The 22,398-nt window shown below is 41.6% G+C and overlaps 1 protein-coding gene across 21 annotated transcripts in view; it reads left to right on the top strand.

Moving 5' to 3' along the window:
• The window catches only part of DST (dystonin), a 690,084-nt gene that overhangs the window by 333,507 nt on the left and 334,179 nt on the right, over positions 1-22,398 (top strand). The window lies entirely within an intron of this gene.

Below are 22,398 nucleotides of genomic sequence, written 5' to 3'. Positions count from 1 at the left end.
TATCCGACGCATGTGCACTGGGATACATCCACGGATGGCGCATGCGCCGTTCTTTCAAAACGTCAATCACGTCGGGTCACGATTCATTAGCATAAAACACGCCCACCTCTTCACAATTTGAATTAGGCGCGCTTACGCTGGCCGATTTACGCTACGCCGCCGTAACTTAGGACGCAAGTGCTCTGTGAATACAGCACTTGCCTCTCTAACTTACGGCGGCGTAGCGTATATGAGATACGCTACGCCTGCCTAACGTTAGGCACGGGTACGTGAATCTAGCTATTAAACTTTAAGAAACATGCCTGGAGTCAGGCTTTAAATTTTGCTTATAGTCTGAGCAAATAAATGTGACTTGTTTGAGGTCTGCAGCAGAAAGGCTGATTCACAGTTGAAGGATGCCCTCTATCCAGTTTACCTTACGTTATCTGACAAGTATTATATTTATCTGCATATAGTAATTTAAAAGTAACATTATTAGTGCACCCTAAGTAATAGCAACCCCAGAACACCTGGTTTATGTGTTGTTATCTCTTAGGCCCCTTTCATACTGGGGCGTTTTTCAGGCGCTTTAGCGTTAAAAAAAGCGCCTGTAAAGCGCCTGAAAGAAGCTGCATCTGCAATCCCAATGTGAAAGCCCGAGTGCTTTCACACTGAGGCGCAGCGCCTGAGGCTGGCAGGGCGTCAAAAAAAGTCCTGCAAGCAGCTTCTTTGCAGCGCTTTAGGAGTGTTGAATAAACCGCTCCTAAAGCCCCCTTCCCATTGATGGAGCTTTTTTTAACACCAAAGCGCCTGAAAAATGCCCCAGTGTGAAAGGGGTCTTAGTTTTACCAGCGTTTTTCGGGGCCTGGTAGTGTGAAAGGGCTCTGAAATCACACAGGCTTTCACATTGGGATTGCAGATGAGGCTTCTTTCAGGCGCTTTACAGGCTTTTTTTTAATGTCAGAGCGCCTGAAAAAAGCTTGAATAACACCTGAAAAATGCCCCAGTTTGAAAGGGGCCTTAGGCTAGAGGACTATCTGTGTGGAGGTCACTGTTATGCTAAAGCCAACATTTATGACTTCTTGATCTGTTGCCTTTTCTCTATAGGGCAACTTTAATTGTTTCATCTGTTCGTTCAAAACAACTGAAGTTATGTCTGGTGTGTTAGTGCTGGTTCACACTACCACGACTTGGGATCTGACTTGTGTCGTCCCAATTTGCGTGACATAAGAAATTTAATGGAAGTGAATGAGAGCCGTCTTAATGTACACTAACTACTGAAGTCGCTCTGACTTCAGAAAAGGCTCCTGTACTACTTCAAGGCGACTTCTAGGCAACTTGTAGGCAACTTGTACCCATTGATTTCAAAGTCGGATCCAAAGTTGGATCATTATCTTAACTGAAGCAACTTTACAGGAAGAGAAAATAGTTTTCTCAGGCAAACACCTCCCTCCCACAGAGCTGATTATTGTTTGATTGGCCACTGGCAAAGTTGCCTGTCCTAGAGGCGACTTGAAGTTGCCTCGACGTTGCCCTGGTGTTGCCTCGCAAAGTCGTGCCGACTTTCATGTCGCTGTAGTGTGAACTGGCACTTAGCATGGGTAGAAGGAATGTATTTTATTGAAAAAAAAATGGCAGAGGGTAAAAAAAAACACCAGACACCAGAAGTAGATTCAAGCCTGAGAGGATTGTGCATGATTCCAAACATTTCCCTCATATCTTACAGTGCCTTGAAAAAGTATTCATACCCCTTGAAATTTTCCGCATCGATAAATGGTTTTCAAAAATTGTTGCAAATAAATATGTGAAAAGTGTGGCGTGCATTTGTACTCAGCTCCCCACTTTGTAGAACCACCTTTCACTGGAATTACAGCTGCAAGTGTTTTTGGGGATGTTTCTACCAGCTTTGCACATCTAGAGAGTGACATTTTGTCAGATTGCATGGAGAGCGTCTGTGAACAGTAATTTACAAGTCTTGCCACAGATTATCAATTAGATTTAGGTCTGGACTTTGCCCGGCCATTCAAACACATGAATATGCTTTGATCTAAACTATTCCATTGCCCAGTATCTATTATGTGCCACTTTGTGTTGGCCTATCACATAAGATCTCAATAAGATTAAAAATGTGAAAAATTTCAAGGGGTATGAATACTTTCTTTATGCAATGTTTTAGTGCTTTCATTGATGCTGTATCGCAGGGGTCCAAGCCTTTGAACAAAAGACCGTCCTCCAGACTTTTCAGGAGCTGGCGACTGTGGCCATTGGAAGTAGAAATTATCCTGGCATCAGTGGGAGTATACAGTGCATCTTTGGTATTGGGGGGGGGGGGGTAGTGCCCTTTTGCTGGTGTCAGTGGGAGAAATAGTGCCCTATCATTGCTTATCAGTGTGATGAATGGTGCCCCAGCATTGGTGTCAGTGGGGGGCTTAGTGCTTCATTGTTGGTTGTCAGTTTGAGCAATAGTGCCCCATAGTTGGCGTAAATGGGAGAAATGCCCCATTGTTAAAGTGTAATTCCACCCAAAAGTGGAACTTCCGCTTTAAGGACTCCTGACCCCCTGACATGCCACATTTAAGGAGGGGGTGCCTTGGCAGCTCGAGCTTAAGTTCTCCTCTGCCCCTCCCTCTTTGCAATCTTCTGGGACACGTCACAGGTCTCAGAAGATAGCCATTCAGCATGTGCACCCCAACTTGTGCATGCACAGTGCGCAACTGGCTGTGTGCCAAAACTAGTAATGCCGGCGCTGGGGAGAGGTGGTAGAGAGAACCAAGGCTTCATGTGGCTGCATCGCTGGATCGCGGGGCAGGTGAGTCTGTGTTTATTAAAAGTTAGCAGCTACACTTTTTGTAGCTGCAGACTTTTAATAAACACAGAAACGGCTCAAACTCTACTGTCAGTAGCAGGAATATTCCCCCGTTGTTGGTGACAGTAAGAGGAATAGTGTCTTGTATCAGTGGAAGGAAAAGTGCCCCAAGGGACACAGAAAGGCAAGCAAAGGGCAGCATCTGTCCCTCGTGCCACAGTTTAGAGACCCCTGCTGTATAGAGTTTACAGTATGATAGTTTAAACACGATTTGGCTGTTTTAGGCATAGTTGTCTAGCGTGAGAGTAGAGATTGATACTACAAAAAAGGTATTGAGGGGCATTTTGGTGGGATTATGTTTAATAAAGTGGACAACAGTGGGTAACTAACCGGGCATCAAAATGGTAGGATGAAAGACAGATCATAAAGAAAACAGCTTTCTAATATTACAATACACTTTTTTTATATGTGCACAATTTAGCTAGCACCTGAACATGTTTCAGTTCATAAACTCTGAATTACCTAATGTGTGCCTCCATCACATATTCCATGTTTTCCTAGATAGTCATAAACCTAACTTTATAGCTGTTCATTGAGATCCCAATGTACTTGTTAGGACACATCAACTGATCTTTTACAAGTGAAGGGGAAGAGGCTTGCTTTCCACATTAATAATAATTATACTAACGTTAATCTATAGCATAGCATATGAGGAACTTCTAAAATTAATATTTGTTCAGTGATGCTAAAACTGTTAAAACTATTGGCTCAGCACGAAGGTCATACAACCAACATTTTCACAAAAGTGGTCTGCAGTGGCAGCCTTCATGTATCTGTCAGTACAAGTTTCCTTTAAAGCATCCTCTTCAGTTGACTGTTGAAGAACACTTACCTTTTCATCATAATCTAGTTATTTTCTGCCTTCTGCCTTCTGGAGCTGCTCAGATGATTGCATGCCACTGTTGTCCACCATGTAATCCAAAAGTAAGGCCCAGAAATCAGGCAGAGCTAATGGTTGGTCTGCAGGATCACTTCACCAAATACTGGCAGGGAAAGTGTGTAATTTGAGGATTTTAGAGTATACATAGTTTTATCTGTGGTCTTCTATTCGCTTTTGCTACCATTTAAGTCAAGCTTGAATTAAAACTGTAGGTCTGCTTTAGGTCAGTTGAGGCATATATTGACCTTCTGCTCATTTAACACCCATCTTGCCCAACCCCTGCATTTCTTTAAAGAGGTTGTAAACCTGTAAAACTGTAAGACAAAGGCATAATGATAATGCATTGCATACTAGTGCATTATGAAATACTTACTTGAATTATGCCCTGCAGTGCCGCCCGTACTCTGCTCCCACGGCCGACATCTCACCAGAGTTACTTCTGGGTTCGCTGGCTTTGGGGCTGTGACTGGCCGGAGCTGTGATGGCGTCACTCCCGCGCATGCACACGGGTCCTGCCAGTCACGGCATGGCTACTAAAGAAACGGCTCGAGCGAGCCGTTTCTTTAGCGTGCATGTTCCAATTACGTCGGCAGCACCGTATATAGTGAATATCTCTTAAACTGTGCAAGCTTAGGAGATATTTACAGAACCTACAGGTAAACCTTATTATAGGCTTACCTGTAGGTACAAGTGGTGTAACAGAGTTTACAACCACTTTAACTGGGTCTTTACACCCAGGGGACGGAAGGGACTGCCTGATCACGTGACCACTGCGATTAGCTATGGTCATATGATCAGAAGCTGGTCCTGCCAGTTTTTGATCATTACTAAAAAAAGGGACCCTATTTATGACAGCTTGGCCACTGTGCTGGAAATGTGCACTCTCAGCACAGAAACCACCAATGGGTGCATATGTATAGCTGCCAAAAGAGTGGACTATAACACCCACACATCGCACATATGCATCCATGCTACCAGCTGACCGAGCTGTCATAAGCAGCTCCTGGTCTCTAGACTAGCAATTATCTGGTGACAGGAGTGTGTTGACTACACTCATACCATAGTAAAAGTACTGATTTATAGTAGGTTGAAGTACTTAAAGTGGTTGTAAAGGCATAAGGTTTTTTATCTTCATGCATTCTATGCATGAAGATAAAAAACCTTTTAAGTGTAGCAGCCTCCTTGGCATCCCCCTAATTACTTACCTGAGCCCCTTCTCTCTTCAACATTGTCCAAGAATGTCTAAGCCGTCTGGGACACTCCTCCTGATTGGCTGAGACACAGCAGTGGCGTCATTGGCTCCCGCACCTGTCAATCAAAATCGGTCAGTCAATGAGGGGAGAGAGGGGGCGGGGCCACGTTTGGGCTCCATGTCTGAATGGATACACAGAGCTCTGGCTCAGCTCGGGTGCCCCCATAGAAAGCTGCTGTCTGAGGGGGCACTCAATAGGAGGGAGGAGCAGCAAAGAGGGAACCAAAAACTAAAACCAACTGCCCAGAGGAGGTCAGTATAACATGTTTGTTATTAAATCAAAAAACAAAAAAACAAGACTTTACAATCACTTTTAATAAGTTGTTATTATGTAACTTTGAACAATATACAAAAGTGTTTTATGGGGGTTGAACTAATTTCTTGCTGTGTTTATTTTTATATAAACTGCCCTGTGGTGGGAGTGTTTTAGTGTGCTTATGTTCTTTTGCGTATTGTCTAACAAGGTAGAAGCTGTGATTTTTTTTGGTTAATGTCTGTATTTAATTTATTAAATACATGCTTTCATAGGATTCTTACAATGCACAAGCCTGCTTTATTTATAGATGGCAGTGTTTAAACTTGTTCCCTGTACTCAGGCTTGTACATGACTTGCATTCCATCTGACTGGAGCAATGAAGGCCAAAACATGCACTAGTTATGCTGAGGACCTAAAGGGATTGCAAGGAAAAAGAGTTTGGATTTTGCTTTTAATTATTATCAGTTTTTCTTTCCTTGTATTTCTAGAGCCCAGTACACGCTATAAGAAAATCGGACGAACAATCGTCTGGTTTTCCTCGATGTTTCACAGCAGGTTGAATCTGAGGACGGTACTGATTGTCTCGAACAAAACAGGCTTTTTTTTTTTTTTTTACATATTGTTTATTGTTTCTGATCATATACTGTCTTTCACATCCAATTTTTCTGCTTGCGGACTGCCCCAGTCACATATACTGCGGCAGGGCGGCAACAAGCTCCCACTGTGATTGGACACAGCAGAAGCCAATAAACGGGTTTGGAGGACACAATGTCCGCCGGGACACGCCGATCATTTAGGAGACTGGCAGAAAGACGGTCTGCCTATGTAAACAATGCAGATCGCTAATCTGTGAGAGGGGAATGTACTGATCCTGTGTTTCTGCTAAGCGTGGATCTTTACCTTCCTCCAGTCAAAGCAAAGCCACCCCTATAGTTAGCAAGCACTCCATAGGAACACATTTAACCCTTTGATCGCCCCTGATGTTAACCCCTTTCCTGCCAATGTCATTAGTACAGTGACGGTGTATATTTATTTGCACTGATCACTGTATTAGTGTCACTTTTCCCCAAAAAGTGTCAGTTAGGTGTCCGATTTTGTCCGCCGCAATATCGCAGTCCTGCTTTAAGTCACTGATCGCCGCCATTACTAGTAAAAAGGAAAAAACAATAAAAATATCCCATAGTTTGTAGACGCTATAACTTTTGCTCCAACCAATCAATATACGCTTATTGGGATTTTTTTACAAAAAATATGTAGCAGAATACATATTGGCCTAAATTAATGAAGACATTTGATTTTTTACATTGTTTTATTGGGTATGTTTTATAGCAGAAAGTAAAAAATATTGTTTTGGTTTTTTTTTGTCAGTATTTTTTTGTTTATAGTGCAAAAAATAAAAGTCACAGAAATTAACAAATGCCACCAAAAGAAATCTCTATTAGTGGAAAAAAAAAGGACAAACATTTTATTTGGGTACAGAGTCGCATGACCACGCAATTGTCAGTTAAAGTAATGCAGTGCTGTGTTGCAGAAGATGGCCTGGTCATAAAGGGGGGGGGTAGGTAGGGGTAAACCTTCCAGGACTGAAGTGGTTAAACAAAAATTGTTAGTTCTGTTCACATAGGAGAAACATTTTGGAGTTTGTGCCGTTGGAAATTTTCATTTAGAAAGCTTGAATCGGATGTTGAAAATTGTATACACACTATGAGAAAATTAAACGATTGTGCCTTGTACGGTATTTTTCTTGGGATTTTCTCATAATGTGTACCCCACTTAAGAATTGCCATATATAATACAAGAACATAGCGTGTTAACTGCTTTTCCAGTTGCTATAGGAGGTATCTACTATTAAAGAGCTCCAGTCTGAGCAAAATCGTATCTGTAGTCAGGCCCGGATTTACTCCCTTTGCCGCCCCAAGGCAAGGTCCTTCAATGCCGCTCCCGCCTGCGCAGTACAGCAGGGGGGACATTATCCGCCGGGGGACTTTTTCTTTTTCGGCAGGACACTGAGAAGGGGGGGGGGGGGGTGTTGCTGCCAAAAATGAATGACAAAATGACATTGAGTACCGGGAGGGGGGTTGCTGCTTCCAAGAACTATCTCACCTCCTCTTCCCTCTGTTTTTTCTCCTCTCACCATCCGCATGACAGGGGAAAGTAAAAGTGTCCTTTCCTCTCAGCCGCAGTGCCGCCCCTGCACCCACTGCCGCCCCGAGGCCTGGCCTTGTTGGCCTTGTCTGGAATCCGGCCCTGCCTGTAGTAGTTTCTAATGGCAGACTTTTTGTATCTCTCAATATAACTATTATCAAGGGTGTCTTTTAGGACCACAACTTTTTCATCTGCAGTTATGGGTAAATCATGCCACATAGAAAACTTCATATATCATACGCAGAATGTAGTTTATCTACTCCAATGTAGTTGTGGTAAACAATATCTGGGGAGGACCAAGAGAGCACTGCACGTTAGAGTGGGTGAGCACTTAGCAAATATTAAAAAGGGCTTCCCAAAACATAACCTCTCCAGTCATTTTGCTTTAAAGCATAACAAAGATCCATCCCAAGTTAAGGTGGTGGAGGGGCAGAAATAAGGTCTGACATACAGTTGTGCTCATAAGTTTACATACCCTGGCAGAATTTATGATTTCTTCGCCATTTTTCAGAGAATATGAATGATAACACAAAAACGTTTCTTTCACTCATGGTTAGTGTTTGGCTGAAGCCATTTATTATCAGTCAACTGTGTTTACTCTTTTTAAATCATAACAACAAGAGAAACTACCCAAATGAGACTGATCAAAAGTTTACATACCCCAGTTCTTAATACAGTGTATTGCCCCCTTTAACATCAATGACCTCTTAATGTCTTTTGTGGTATTTGTGGATGAGGCTCTTTATATTCTCAGATGGTAAAGCTTCATATTCCTCTTGGCAAAAAGCCTCCAGTTCCTGGAAATTCTTGAGCTGTCTTTCATGAACTGCACGTTTGAGATCTCCCCAGAGTGGCTCAGTGATATTGAGGTCAGGACACTGAGATGGCCACTCCAGAACCTTCACTTTATTCTGCTGTAGCCAATGACAAGTCAACTTGGCCTTATGTTTTGGTTTATTGTCATGTTGGAATGTCCAAGTACGTCCCATGCGCAGCTTCCTGGCTGATGAATGCAAATGTTTCTCCAGTATTTTTTGATAACATACTGCATTCATCTTTCCATCAATTTTGAACACATTTCCTGTTCCTTTGTAGCTCACACATCCCCAAAACATCAGCGATCCACCTCCGTGTTTCACAGTAGGAATGGTGTACCTTTCATTATAAGCTTTGTTGACTCTTCTACAAATGTAGTGTTTATGGTTGTGCCTAAATTTTGGTCTCATCACTCCAAATGAGTTTGTGCCAGAAGGTTTGAAGCTTGTCTCTGTGCTGTTTGGCGTATTGTAAGCGGGATACTTTGTGGCATTTGCGTAGTAATGGCTTTCTTCTGGCGACTCGACCATGCAGCCCATCTTTCTTCAAGTGCCTCCTTATTATGCATCTTGAACCAGCCACGCCAATTGTTTTCAGAGAGTCCTGTATTTCACGTTAAGTTATTTGTGGGTTTTTCTTTGCATCCCGAGCAATTTTCCTGGCAGTTGTGGCTGAAATTTTAGTTGGTCTACCTGACTGTGGTTTGGTTTCAACAGAACCCCTAATTTTCTACTTCTTGATCAAAGTTTGAACACTGCTGATTGGCATTCTCAATTCCTTGGATATTTTTGATATCCCTTTCCTGTTTTATACAGTTCAACAACCTTTTCCAGCAGATCCTTTGACAGTTATTTTGCTTTTCCCATGAGTCAGAATCCAGAAACATTAGTGCAGCGTTGGATGAAGGATCCAAGGGTCTATCAGGAGTCCAGAAACTCATTGACCTTTTATACACACACACTAATTACAAGTAAACAGATCACAGATGAGTCTGGTTACCTTTAATAGCCATTTAAACACCTTTATATCAACTTGTGTGCATGTTATCAGGCCAAAATCACCAGGGTATGTAAACTTTTGATCAGGGTCATTTGGGTAGTTTGTGTTGTCATTATGTTTTAAAAAAGAGTAAACACAGTTGATTATTAATAAATGGCTTCAGCCAAACACTAACCATGAGTGAAAGAAATGTTTTTGTGTCATCATTCATAGTCTCTGAAAAATGGCCAAGAAATCATAAATTCTGCCAGGGTATGTAAACTTATGAGCACAACTGTATATTCAGGCGAGAGACTCACTGGATATATGAATTAAGATCTCATCAACCAAAGGGGTTAAATGTTGAGTGGGATATTAACAGTGGGATATTAACAGTTTTATTAATAATAGCAAAATATTTTATTAATTAGTTGGGACTGCATCATATATTAATTTTATCAGTTTTATATTAGTTTTATTAAACTATCATCCTATATTTGTATTTCAATTTAATATGTAACACTGTTACCACTATAATGCTTGTGGAATCCTAAGTATTGGAGTATGTAATATTATAATTGTGATTATGATTACGTACAAAACCACCTTGGATTAGTAGATATATTGTTCTGTGTTTTGGTTCAAATGTAATATTGCATTTGCTGACTGATCATATATGCAGTATAAACAGCAATACGTTCAATCAAGGGTGTTGTAATAGAGCGCAGTGGATCTCTCAGAACATGGCTGCCATGTGATGAGTTTTGAACTACAACAAATGGCGTTGCGGTTTCCTATGGTTTTGAATACCATCTGATGATCACACTGCTCTCTAGTGTTCAGAACCAGTTTTTGCATTTATAAGGAAGTGCTGTGAGCACTGCTGACCCTTAGTGCCTCACAGAAGAAGTCCCATTGGACGAAACATACGTCAGGCTAGGCACGGTGCAGCAGTGACTTTAGAGCACCTGCGAAGGGTGCTGGATGAACGAGTGTTTCCATAAAGCCTAACTATAATTTCTTCTGTAAGTAGAACCTTTATTAAACTCTTGTGTGCTTTTAAAGGAATGTTGCGCAATGAGACTATTGTCAGGTCACCTGTGGCCAGGTGACAAGTGCACCCTGTTGGGGGTCAGGGATGCACCACAGGGTAGTGAACCCTATAGCCGACTGCTGCTATCAGAGAGGAAGCGTGAACCCAAGATTCCCCAGGGCGCGGAGTCTAAGACCCAGCTTTGTGTTCACCAGAGCCTCTAGTGGTGAGGATGGCCTTCGCCGCAGCTGGATCCAGGTCGCGACCCCTGGGATCCCCTAGGTCACACTCCGCAGGGAGAGAGGGGAAGCAGCAAGCAGGACAAGCGATAGTGATGGGTAAGCCAAGGTCAGGACAACAGGCAGAGAAGGGTAACCGAGGGACAGGCAAAAGTTCAGGGTCACAGGCAAAAAGGAGAAGTCAGGGACGAGCCAAAAACGGTACACAGGAAGGTAATTGTAGTACACTGCAGACAGGAAATTAAGCTAACAACACGGTTGAACAGCACTGCAGACCTGCAGTGCAACAGTTAATTTAGGCTTACTGTGATGGCCTGGGGTGGAGCCATACAGGGAGGAAGGTGATAAAAGACAGCCAGGAAGAGAGTCAGGCCTCTAATGAACACTTGGAGACAGGTAAGCTGCCAGACTTTATTGCATATCCATGACATCTATCTTCCTCTTCCATATGTTTTACCGAATGATTGGACTTTGGAGTTCCCTTGAAGGATAATAGCTATGGGGGATATATCTTTGGAATCCAATCAAATCGGCTGAACCACTAAGGCGGTATACCCATAGTGAGGGGTGAATGCTCACTGATGCACATAAAGACCTTGGGAGGTCTTAATATCTGGTAAGCAGATATTTTTGCCGTAGCTATCCTGTGGGGAGCACTGGGTGTTTGCACTGATTAAAATTGGATTGACACGTTTTCAAGTTCATTTTATGGATTGTAGCTGGAATTTTGGACTATCAATTCTTCATTTTTCACCTTTATTCTATCTGATGGACTTTGTACACTTTATGCAGATAAGGTTATGTTATTTGAATTTTTCGTTTATGATATGATACATATTTGTGAGTGCTGGTGTTTGTCACTTATCGTTTGAGTTAATAATTTATATACACTAAGCGCAATATCTTTTTGCATATATATATTGTGACAGACTCACCCAGGACATCCCTACACCCTCTTATGTCTAAAATTTTCCTATGTCCACTAGGGGCATAGGATGACTGAGAAATGATATCTTGGACTACCTGAGATGGGATTATTATGTAATTATTATACACAATATATTCCAGGATATCTGTAAAGAACTATTTACTGTTTGTTGATTCTGAACTCAACAAGTTAATTGTAAGAGTGACTCATTCATAATGTTGGGACACATACTGTTAGATGGGAAAAGAAAAATTGCGCTTATTCAGTGGATATCAAGCAAGCAACTAAAGGTGTTATACTACACAAATGCTTTTGTGGTTAAAATTTGATTGGAGGTCCTGTGTGCAGTAAAATTCCAGATCTGTAGTTACAGTAGTAACTGGGAAAAAAAGGCATATGTTAAATGTTGAATCTAACTCTAAGCCCTTTAACTTCAGAAAGTATGTTTTACGCACATTATATTACATAATATTACATTTTGAAATGTTTTAAATGCTTTACTAACTCGTTAGAGAAAATGCATAATAGTTGGAACTACAAAAAAAGGAGCCATGTAATGCACTGAATCACGCACAACACTGCCCCCTACTGCATTTGGGAGGGGTAAAGCGCTCCAGCAGCTGTCCGTTCCAGTGTGAATTCACCCATTGACAAAATAGGGTACACTGAAGAGAAAGTAGGAATAAAGTAATAACTCACAAAATTGGTGTCAGTGGTTGCAGTAGTAACCCCCAGAATTGGTGTCAGTGGTTGCAGTACTAACAGCATTTATTTACCACTCACCTCTGCACAACTCGTCAACTGCCCACTTCTGCACCCTTATCCCCAGATCTCCTCAGCATTCTCCACCCACAGTTCCACTTAGTACAACTTGTCCACTGTTTGCCTCTGCATCCCACTCCCTCCATCACAGCACAGAACAAGTACATGGATTTACATAGGAATGAGCCGCTGGATTTGCACATAAATTGGCATCAACTCAATCACATGCAAATCCCATAGCTCATTCCTGGGGCATTGCTGAACAAAAAGTGGTCTGCCTGGGACAGTTTGTACAGCGTCTTAAAAAAAGTATTCATGCTCCTTGAAATTTTTCACATTTTGTCATGTTACAACCAGAAACGTAAATGTATTTTATTGTGATTTTATGTGGTGGACCAACACAAAGTGGCACATAATTGTTAAGTGGAACAAAAATGATAAATAATTTTCTTGTACAAAGAGTTTTATTGAGAACACATCAACAGAAAAAAAAATACATGTATAGAACTGGAGGCGTCAGAAAAGTTTGTCCGTAGTCCTGAGATTGATCCAGCTCCTAGAAATCCAGGGGCGGACGTAGAAGACCAGCAATAGGATGTCCCAACCTCATAGGTCCTGCTAAAGTGACCTTATGCTGGTTTTGACAACATACCGGCTAACACACCGGAGTATATGTAGAACTTAAAAGCAAAATTATTCAATGTGCAACATTACAAAAAGGAAAAACAAACTTAAAAAGGCACATAACAGAGAATAACATTCACCAAATTGTAAAATAAACAGCGCATCATGTGTCCAAGACCAACAGGACCAAGCCTGTCGGCCCAAGCCACAAAAAGAGTGAAGAGAAAGAAAAAAAAAAATAAGATAAAAAAAAAATAAGGAAAAGCGGGATAGGAGAAGAAGGGAAGGGGGTCCACGGGGTGGGGGGAACAGAGGCTCATCAAAGAGAAAGTAGTGTTGGATCAAAACGTGAAGGGTGGTTGTGAGCTACCCAGGGTTGCCAGACCCGGAGGAATTTATCGTGGGTGTGATAAATTATTTTCAATGTTTTTTTTACAAATAGATATGTGAAAATTGTGGTGTGAATTTGTATTCAGCCCCCTTTACTCTGATATCACTAACTAAAATCTAGCGGAACCAATTGCCATCAGAAGTCACCTAATTAGTAAATAGTCCACATGTGTGTAATTTATTTTCAGTATAAATACAGCTGTTCTGTGAAGCCCTCAGAGGTTTGCATCACGAAGGCCAAGGAACACACTAGACAGGTCAGGGATAAAGTTGTGGCGTTATTTTTTTATAAAAAAATCCCAAACTTTGAACATCTCATGGAGAACTGTTCAATCCATCACCCAAAAATGGGAAAGAGTATGGCACAACTGCAATCCTACCAAGACATGGCTGTCCACCCAAACTGAGAGGCCGGGCAAGGAGAGCATTAATCAGAGAAGCAGCCAAGAGGCCCATGGTAACTCTGGGGGAGCTGCAGAGATCCACAGCTCAGGTGGGAGAATCTGTCCACAGGACAACTGTTAGTCATGCACTCCACAAATCTGGACTTTATGTAAGAGTGGTAAGAAGAAAGCCAATGTTGAAAGAAAGCCATAATAAGTCCAGTTTGCGAGAAGCCATGTCGGGGACACAACACAGAAAACATGTGACAGAAGGTGCTCAGGTCAGATGAGATCAAAATTTAACTTTTTGGCCTAAAAGCAAAAAGCTGCACCTCACCCTGAATACACCCTTCCCACGTGAAACATGGTGGTGGCAGCATCATGTTCAGGGGATGTTTTTCTTTTGCAGGGACAGGGAAGCTGGTCAGAGTTGATAGGAGGATGGACGGAGTCGAATACAGGGCAATCTTAGAAGAAAACCTGTTAGGCCGCTTACACACGGTCGGTCCATCCGATGAGAACGGTCTGAAGGACCGTTCTCATTGGTTAACCGGTGAAGCTGACTGATGGTCTGATGTGCCTACACACCATAGGTTAAATAACCGATGGTGTCAGAACACGGTAACGTAAAACACAACGACGTGCTGAAAAAAACGAAGTTCAATGCTTCCAAGCATGCGTCGACTTGATTCTGAAAATGCGTGGATTTTTAACAGATGCTTTTGCATACTAACCGTCGGTTTTGACCTATCGATTAGGCGTCCATCGGTTCAATTTTAAAGCAAGTTCTACATTTTTTGACCGAAGGATAACTGACTGATGGGGCCCACACACGGTCGGTTTGGTCCGATGAAAAGGTCCTTCAGTCCGTTTTCATCGGTTTTGACCGACCGTGTGTACGCGGCCTTAGAGTCTGCAAAAGACTTGAGACTGGGGCGGAGGTTCACCTTCCACCAGGACAATGACCCTAAACATACAGCTAGAGCTACAGTGGAATGGTTTAGATCGGGGATAAGCAATTAGAGGACCTCCAGCTGTTGCCAAACTACAAGTCCCATCATGCCTCTGCCTCTGGGTGTCATGCTTGATGCTGTCAGAGGCTCGCTATGCCTCATGGGACTTGTAGTTTGGCAACATCTGGAGGTCCGCTAATTGCTTATCCCTGGTTTAGATCAAAGCATATTTATGTGTTAGAATGGCCAAGTCGAAGTCCAGACCTAAATCCAATTGAGAATCTGTAACAAGACTTGAAAATTAATGTTCACAGACGCTCTCCTTGCAATCTGATAGAGCTTTAGCTATTTTGCAAAAAAGAGATGTGTAAAGCTGGTAGAGACATACCCAAAAAGACTTGCAGTTGTAATTGCAACAAAAGGTGGTTCTACAAAGTATTGACTCGGGGGGGCTGAATGCAAATGCACACCACACTTTTCAAATATTTATTTGTAAAAAAAAATGGAAAACCATTTATCATTTTCCTTCCATTTCACAATTATGTGCCACTTTGTGTTGGTCTATTACATAAAATCCCAATAAAATACATTTACGTTTTGGGTTGAACTTGTAACATGACAAAATGTGGAAAATTCCAAGGGGTATGAATAATTTTTCAAGGCACTGTATAGAGTATTCCCAGGCAGGGATCTGCACAGGCCTCAATATATACACAGTCATCCCAGTTATTTTCAGATCTGACTGTAATGGGCTTGATAGAGTGACAGCCATTTGTTTCATCCTCAAATGAAGATGAAAAAAAAAAATGTAGATAAACTTATTAGCACCCTGCTTCCAGTGTCTTCGTCTGGGGATGAAAATTATGCCCAGATGAGGGTGACAGTACTGGGCCTTCTTACAGCATTGTATGAAAGCTGAGGACCCCAAACCCTACAAAGAATGCACTCCTGCGCAGTGTTAAAGTATATTTTTGCCAGATTCCTCATCCTAAACTTTTCAGGCAGTTAGGCAATATTTTTCTTCCAATTTTTTATTTTATTTTTTAATGCTAAAATCTTGGCAAATGTTCTAGACCGGTAGATTATCATCATGGAGAATAGTATCTGTTACAATATTAATGGAGAGGCAACTGTATTCTCCAATTTATGAATACCGATTGATATGTATACCTTTTAATCCAAATTTTTCTGTGTTTTTTTCTTAAAACTTTATGATGTGCTGCAAATAGAACATTTTTCCTATTTGGCTATAATACTCTGTACAGCAGGGGTGCCCAACCTTTTGAAGCGTGGGGGCCACTTAAGGGACTTGGTAACCGTTCGCGGGCCACAATAAATGGAGCGGGCGGATGGCAGGTCCATGCCTGCTCTGCATATGCAGAGCAGACACGGACATAGCCCACTATACTCTTTTTTAGCGGATCAGATTGGAGGTAGGACGCAAGTCGGTTTACATCTGCCACTCCTTAGAGGTGAATGGAGGGTCCAATTGGATCGGACTGACCGTGTGAAAGGAGCCCAAGGCTGCTTTCACACTGATGCGATCTCCTGCACACTGATGGATCTCCTGCACTTTACAATAGACTTCTATTATATTCTGCATGTTTGGTGCATTTTCAGAATGTGTATGGCTCAATGCAGGTAACCCGCAGGTGCACTGCTCTGCATCTTTGGGCCAGTTTGAAAGCAGCCCAGTAACCATGCAGAACAGATATGTCCATATATACACTGTGATTTTAGTAATATACTGACCTTTAATAACAGTATTCTATTCTATTCCATCCCAGAACAGGAGGTCGCGGGCCACATCAGAGGGCTCCGAGGGCCACTGGTTGGGCACCCCTGGTGTACAGTATTGCTCTTTAAAACTTTTAATAAAACCTTTAGGCCCCTTTCACATGTGCGGATCGTATGTCCGCTTTTTCATCCGTCCGTTGCGGATGAAAAAGGGACATACATTGGTCCCTATGTGATTGCGGGTGTCAGCGGATAAGCATCCGCTGACACCCGTAATCACCCGCCTCCGCAAAGATCCGATTTTGCGGACGGAAGAAAACCCTATTTTTTCTTCCGTCTGCGGATCGGGTGAAGACGGACACACGGTCCGTGTTCATCCGATCCCCCATTGGGGAGAGCGGAGAAAAGACAGGGCAGTCCCAGCACAGTGTGCGGGGACCGCCCTGTCAGCCGCCAGCTCAGCGGGGATATACGGAGCGATCCCCGCGGAGCTGACGGACACATGGAGGCGGATCATTACTGATCCGCCACGTGTGAAAGGGCCCTTATACAAAAAATAAATAAAAAATCTTGGCAAATGTGAAGATATATTTTATTCCATGTATGTATTTTTTTTAAAACAGTAAATTTATTTTCAAATTGAAAAATGATATACATATCAAAACCTGTCTGGATATCAATGTCCTGTAATCCTCTGTGAAGAAGTACTCGGAGTAGGAGAGCTTCTGGACTTGGCCAATTTTTTTTTTTTTAGCAGGTTAAATAGTTAATATATACAGTTTTTATTTCAATATATTACATTTCAGTATATTACACATGTATCTGGAATTTAGCTGTACCAGGGATTCTAGCCACATTCCCTGCTAAACAGGTGACTCCTATTACAAATTTGTATATCAAATACAACAATAAAAATATGGAACATCAAGCATGTACAAAACTACATGTTTGTTGCTTGTCTGATGTTAGCAGTAACTAACATACTGTACCTAAAAACTTTTTCACTTTAAGAGGTATGTGAAATAGCATAAAGTCGTGCAGTGCTTTTTTTCTATTATATTGACACGCAGTCAGCATTCTTTCTAGTATTTATGTGGCTTTAATATTATTTTTTGCTGAATACAGCCTGGGGATTGTTTTGTTACTATATGCCTTTAATGAAAATGGATAGTTTTGCTTGTTCCCACTACAGAATACACTTTTTTTTTTACAATAAGCACTCGTAAATGCATGTACTCTGATTCCTGAGATGCATAAACAAATATCCTTTTGTTTGATTGATGACAAGTTAAATAAGCAGGTTTCTTTCATCTCTGAAAACGGGTGCCAAAATACCTGTCCCCTCTGAGGCCCCGTACACACGGTCGGAAAAAAACGATGAGAATGGACCGAGGTTCAGTTTCATCGGTCCAAACCGACCATGTGTATAGGCCATCGGTCTGTTTTCCTTCGGTCCAAAATTTTAAAACATGCTTCAAAACCGAACGATGGACCCGCTGCCTGATCGGTCCAAACCGATAGTTAGTACAGAAAAGCATCGGTTCAAAACCCACGTATGCTCAGAATCAAGTCGAGGCATGCTTGGAAGCATTGAACTTCGTTTTTTTCAGCACGTCGTGTTTTTTACGTCGACGCGTTCTGACCCGATCGGTTTTTGAACTGATGGTGTGTACACACATCAGACCATCAGGCCACTTCAGCGGTGAACCGATGAAAACGGTCCGTCGGACCATTCTCATCAGTTTTGTCCGACCGTGTGTACGCGGCCTTAGGGCTCTTTCACACGGGCGGCCCGTTCAGGGCCACCTGCCAGTTGTTTGCCCGTTCAGGGCCACCTGCCAGTTTTTTAGGCGGACCTGAACGGGCGCTCCGTGCTCCTCTATGGAGCCGCGGATGACAGAGGTGACATGCCCGCTGACATCCGACCTGCTCCGATCCGCCAATGTGTGACGGAGGAAAAACCTACTTTTCCATCCGTCTGGCGGATCGAATCGGGTGAACACAGACAGACGGTCCGTGTTCATCCGATCCCCCCATAGGGGAGAGCGGAGAAAAGACAGGGCGGTCCCTGCACAGTGTGCGGGGACCGCCCTGTCATTCGCTGGCTCAGCGGGGATCAACGGAGCGATCCCCGCTGAGCAAGCGGAGGTTCACGGGGCGGATCATCACTGATCTGCCCAGTGTGAAAGGGGCCTAACTGTCTCACCTGTTTTGGCTAATCTAAAGCCAAATAAAGGAGATTTTTTGCAACATAGAATACAACCCTAGTTCCAAAAAGTTTGTACGCTGTGTAACATCTTTAGTACATAATGACTAACAGAATGCAATAATTTTAAATCTCAGAAACCCATATTTTATTTACAATAAAAAATTGAAGACATTGTAAATGTTGAAAATAAGAACATATACAATTTTAAGAAAAAAATAAGTACATTTTTACATAGTTACATAGTTGGTAAGGTAGAATAAAGACACCAGTCCATCTAGTTCAACCTGAAATTCATGGCAGCAACACATCTCAAAACAGTTCTGACAGGGTCATGTTTACCACAGTGTAGCATACCTTCTTCTTTTAACAACACTCTGTAAATGTCTGAGAACTGAGCAGACCAGTTTCTGGAGATTTGGGAGAGGAATGTTATCACATTTGTGGCTAATATAGAATTCTAACTGCTCAACAGACCTGGGTCTTCTTTGTGGTATTTTTCATTACAAGATGTGCCAAGCATTTTAAATTGGTGAAAGGCCTGGATTGCAGGCAGACTAGTTAAAGGAACACTAAAGGTTCGTTTTTTATTAGATCAATTGATTGCTGTAAGCTAGAGCATTTAAATATCACTTACCTCATTTTTCCTTTTGACCTCCAAAATACAGTAATCCAGGTTTGAAAATGCCCTTTCCTGTCTCTCCTCTTCTTGCTTTCCACCAGCATCTGAGCCGTTTTGCATGGTGGAAAGCAGAATGTGCTCACCCCCTCCCTATGACTACAGCCCTGCGTGAAGATGCTCTCTTATCCCTCATTCAAGAATGAATGCGCACCGCAAACCAGGAAGTTAGTGAGAATAATGATTCAGGAGTGCTGGAGGTGAATAAAACAGCTTGATTTCAACAGGTATCAAACTAGTTATAATGCAAAACATTACTTTTTACTTTATCAGCTACTGTCAGACTTTAATTTAAGAGGAAAATATTTTTGTCTTTACAACCCCTTTAAGCACCTGGACTCTTCTACTACAAAGCCATGCTGTTGTTATAGCTGCAGTATGCAGTTTAGCATTGTCCTGCTGAAATATGCAAGGCCTTCCCTGAAAAAGATGTTATCTGGATAGAAGCATATGCTGCTCTAAACCTTGATATAACCTTCAGCATTGGTGGTGCCTTTCCAGATGTGCAAGCTGCCCATTCCGTATGCACTATTGCATCCCCATACCATCAGAGATGCAGGCTTTTAAACTGAGCAGTGATAACGAGCCAGAAGGTCCCTCTTCTCTTTAGTCTGAAGGATGCATCACAGATAGTTGCCAATTCGATTTGTCTGACCACAGAAATGTTTTCCCACTTTGCTCCAAACCATTTTAAATGATCTTTGGCCCAGAGAAATGGCGGCATTTCTGGATCATGTCCAGACATGACTTCTTCTTTGAATGATAAAGCTTTACCTTGCATTTTTGGATGGCATTGCAAACTGTGTTCAGACAGTGATTTTTGGAAGTATTCCTGAGCCCATGCAGTGACATCTTTCACAGAATCATGCCTGTTTTTAATGCAATGCCATTGGAGGGTCCAGAGATCACAGCCATTCAATATTGAGTTTCGGTCTTGTCCCTTGCACACAGAAATTTCTCCAGATTTTCTGAATCATTTGATGACATTATGTACTGTAGATGATTATACATTTAAAGTCTTTGCAATTTTCCAATGAGGAACATTATTCTGAAACTGTTCGACCATTTTTAGATGCAGCTTTTTGCATATTGGTGATGCTCTGCCCATCTTTAATTCTGAGACAGTCTGACTATCTAAGAAGCTCTTTTTTTTATACCCAATCATTTTACCGACCTGTTGTCAATTAACCTAATTAGTTGCAAAATGTTATTCCCTGTTGGTGCTACTTCCTTTGCCAGCTTTTTGTTGCCCTGTCCCAACTTTTTTGATATGTTATGCTGTCATCAATTTCAAAATAACTTTTTTTTCTTAAATTGGTACATTTTCTCAGTTTAAACATTTGATATATTTTCCATTTTCTACTGTGAATAAAAAAAGGGGTTTTCATGTAGATTTTTTGGCCCCACTTTCTTGTAGTTGGGGCTGTACTTGTACATGATCCTTTGCTTTCTTTGATCCGGATTGCATCTATATCACTGTAATATCTATATTACTTTGTTCCTTCTAAAATATTTTTTAAAGATACAAGCATTGTGGGTAACATTCACATTGGAACCATACCCTTCCGGGAAAATAAAAGGTACATTTAATACAGGTACATGGGTGCTGAAGTAGTACTTGAAGTTTAGTACATATGCTATCACTTTTGACCTAGAAGCAGTCAAAACTATTTTCAGTTAAACAAGTGTCAATCAGTTTTCATGTAAATAGAATAATTTACTTCTTGACCTCATAATTGGAATGTTGCCTTCATCAGTCACTCAGTTTTTAATAAACAATGCAGTGTAACATCAAAATCATAAAAATATTTTTTTTTGTGAAATAACACAGGTTTCTTTTGTCTCTACATGGAAGTCAGGAGATCTTTAGTCGCAGCATACCCTTTCATTCATAACATTAGCATTGTAATGACAACACAAATATTAGTTATTTTTGAAAATCAAATATCAGATTCCTTGAAAATCAAATTTCCTGTTGTGATTGCTATTTAACAAAGGAAAAATAGGGGGGGGGGAGGAAAGGGTGGCGCAAGTCTCCACTGTTGTATAGGTGATGAGTGTCACTACCTATAATAGATCGTATTCCCAATTGGGTAGTGTTGCTGTAACCAAAAATCGTTATCAAAAGATAAAGGGGAAAAAAATGGGGATGGGAGAGGAAAGGGAGGGAATGGGTTTAACCCTGGGGAAAGATGGGGAGGGAAGGTAGTCGACCAGCAGGGGGCCTAAAGGGGTTACTTAGAGCAACACAATGATGATCAATGAAATAGTTGATATAATTAAAATGAATTTATTGGTATCAAAGTTAAAAGGTAAGCACAAGATGTAAGAACTACATGTAAATTGGTTAGCCATATGGTACGTAAGGCTAGCTTGTGTGAAAAAACAACATGTAGACAACAACACAGACATAAACAAACATAGACAAACCACGTGATCCGGACACGTGTGTGTTCAGCCTGAACATAAAGCGTACACCTAGGGAAGTATATGCCTAAATGAATGTGCGGCAGTCAGTAAACTGATTGAGTAAGGACCGGGCAGTCCAGACAATAGTGTCCGCAATGTATCAAATATATTGTGTACTATATGTAAAGGCTGGACACTGGCTTGCTGTCCACAATGGGGGAGGGGAGGAGGGGGGGAGGAGAAACTATCAGGATAAAAATAATGGCAGAGATCCTTGAGATGGTCAGAGGCCAAGTGTATGACAATGAGAAAACTTGGATTTTCCAGGAATCTGATATGTGTCCAAGAGAATCTGGTTAGAGGTGAACAATAAGGTTTAGTTCATTAGATTGATAAAAGGCTTTTAAGCTGAAACATTGGTTGTCTGGCAGCTTTGCATTTGATTTTGCGCTTATGTTCTCAATAGTGTGACTTGAGAAGATTGAAAGTTGTTGTGCACCTCTGTAGTTCAGAAGGCAGGCTCTGTGAAATGTGTGACATGGCAGTGCCTACAATGAGGGAAAAAAGTATTTGATCACCTGCTGATTTTGTACATTTGCACACTGACAAAAAAATTATCAGTCTAACATTTTAATGGTAGGGTTATTGTACAGCGAGAGACAGAATAACAAAAAATATCCAAAATGACGCATTTCAAAAATAAAAAGTTTTAAACTGATTTGCATTTTGAGTGAAATAAGTATTTGACCCCTTTACAAAACATGACTTAGTACTTTTTGGCAAAACCCTTGTTGGCAATCACAGAGGTCAGATGTTTCTTGTAGTTTGCCACCAGGCACATCTCAGGAGGGATCTTGTCCCGCTCCTCTTTGCAGGTCCTCTC

This window comes from Rana temporaria, chromosome 4, assembly GCF_905171775.1.
Source record: "Rana temporaria chromosome 4, aRanTem1.1, whole genome shotgun sequence".
NCBI classification, from domain to species: Eukaryota; Metazoa; Chordata; class Amphibia; order Anura; family Ranidae; genus Rana; species Rana temporaria.
The sequence above is the reverse complement of the archived record's forward strand: the minus strand, read 5'-3'. Positions and strand labels throughout refer to the sequence as shown.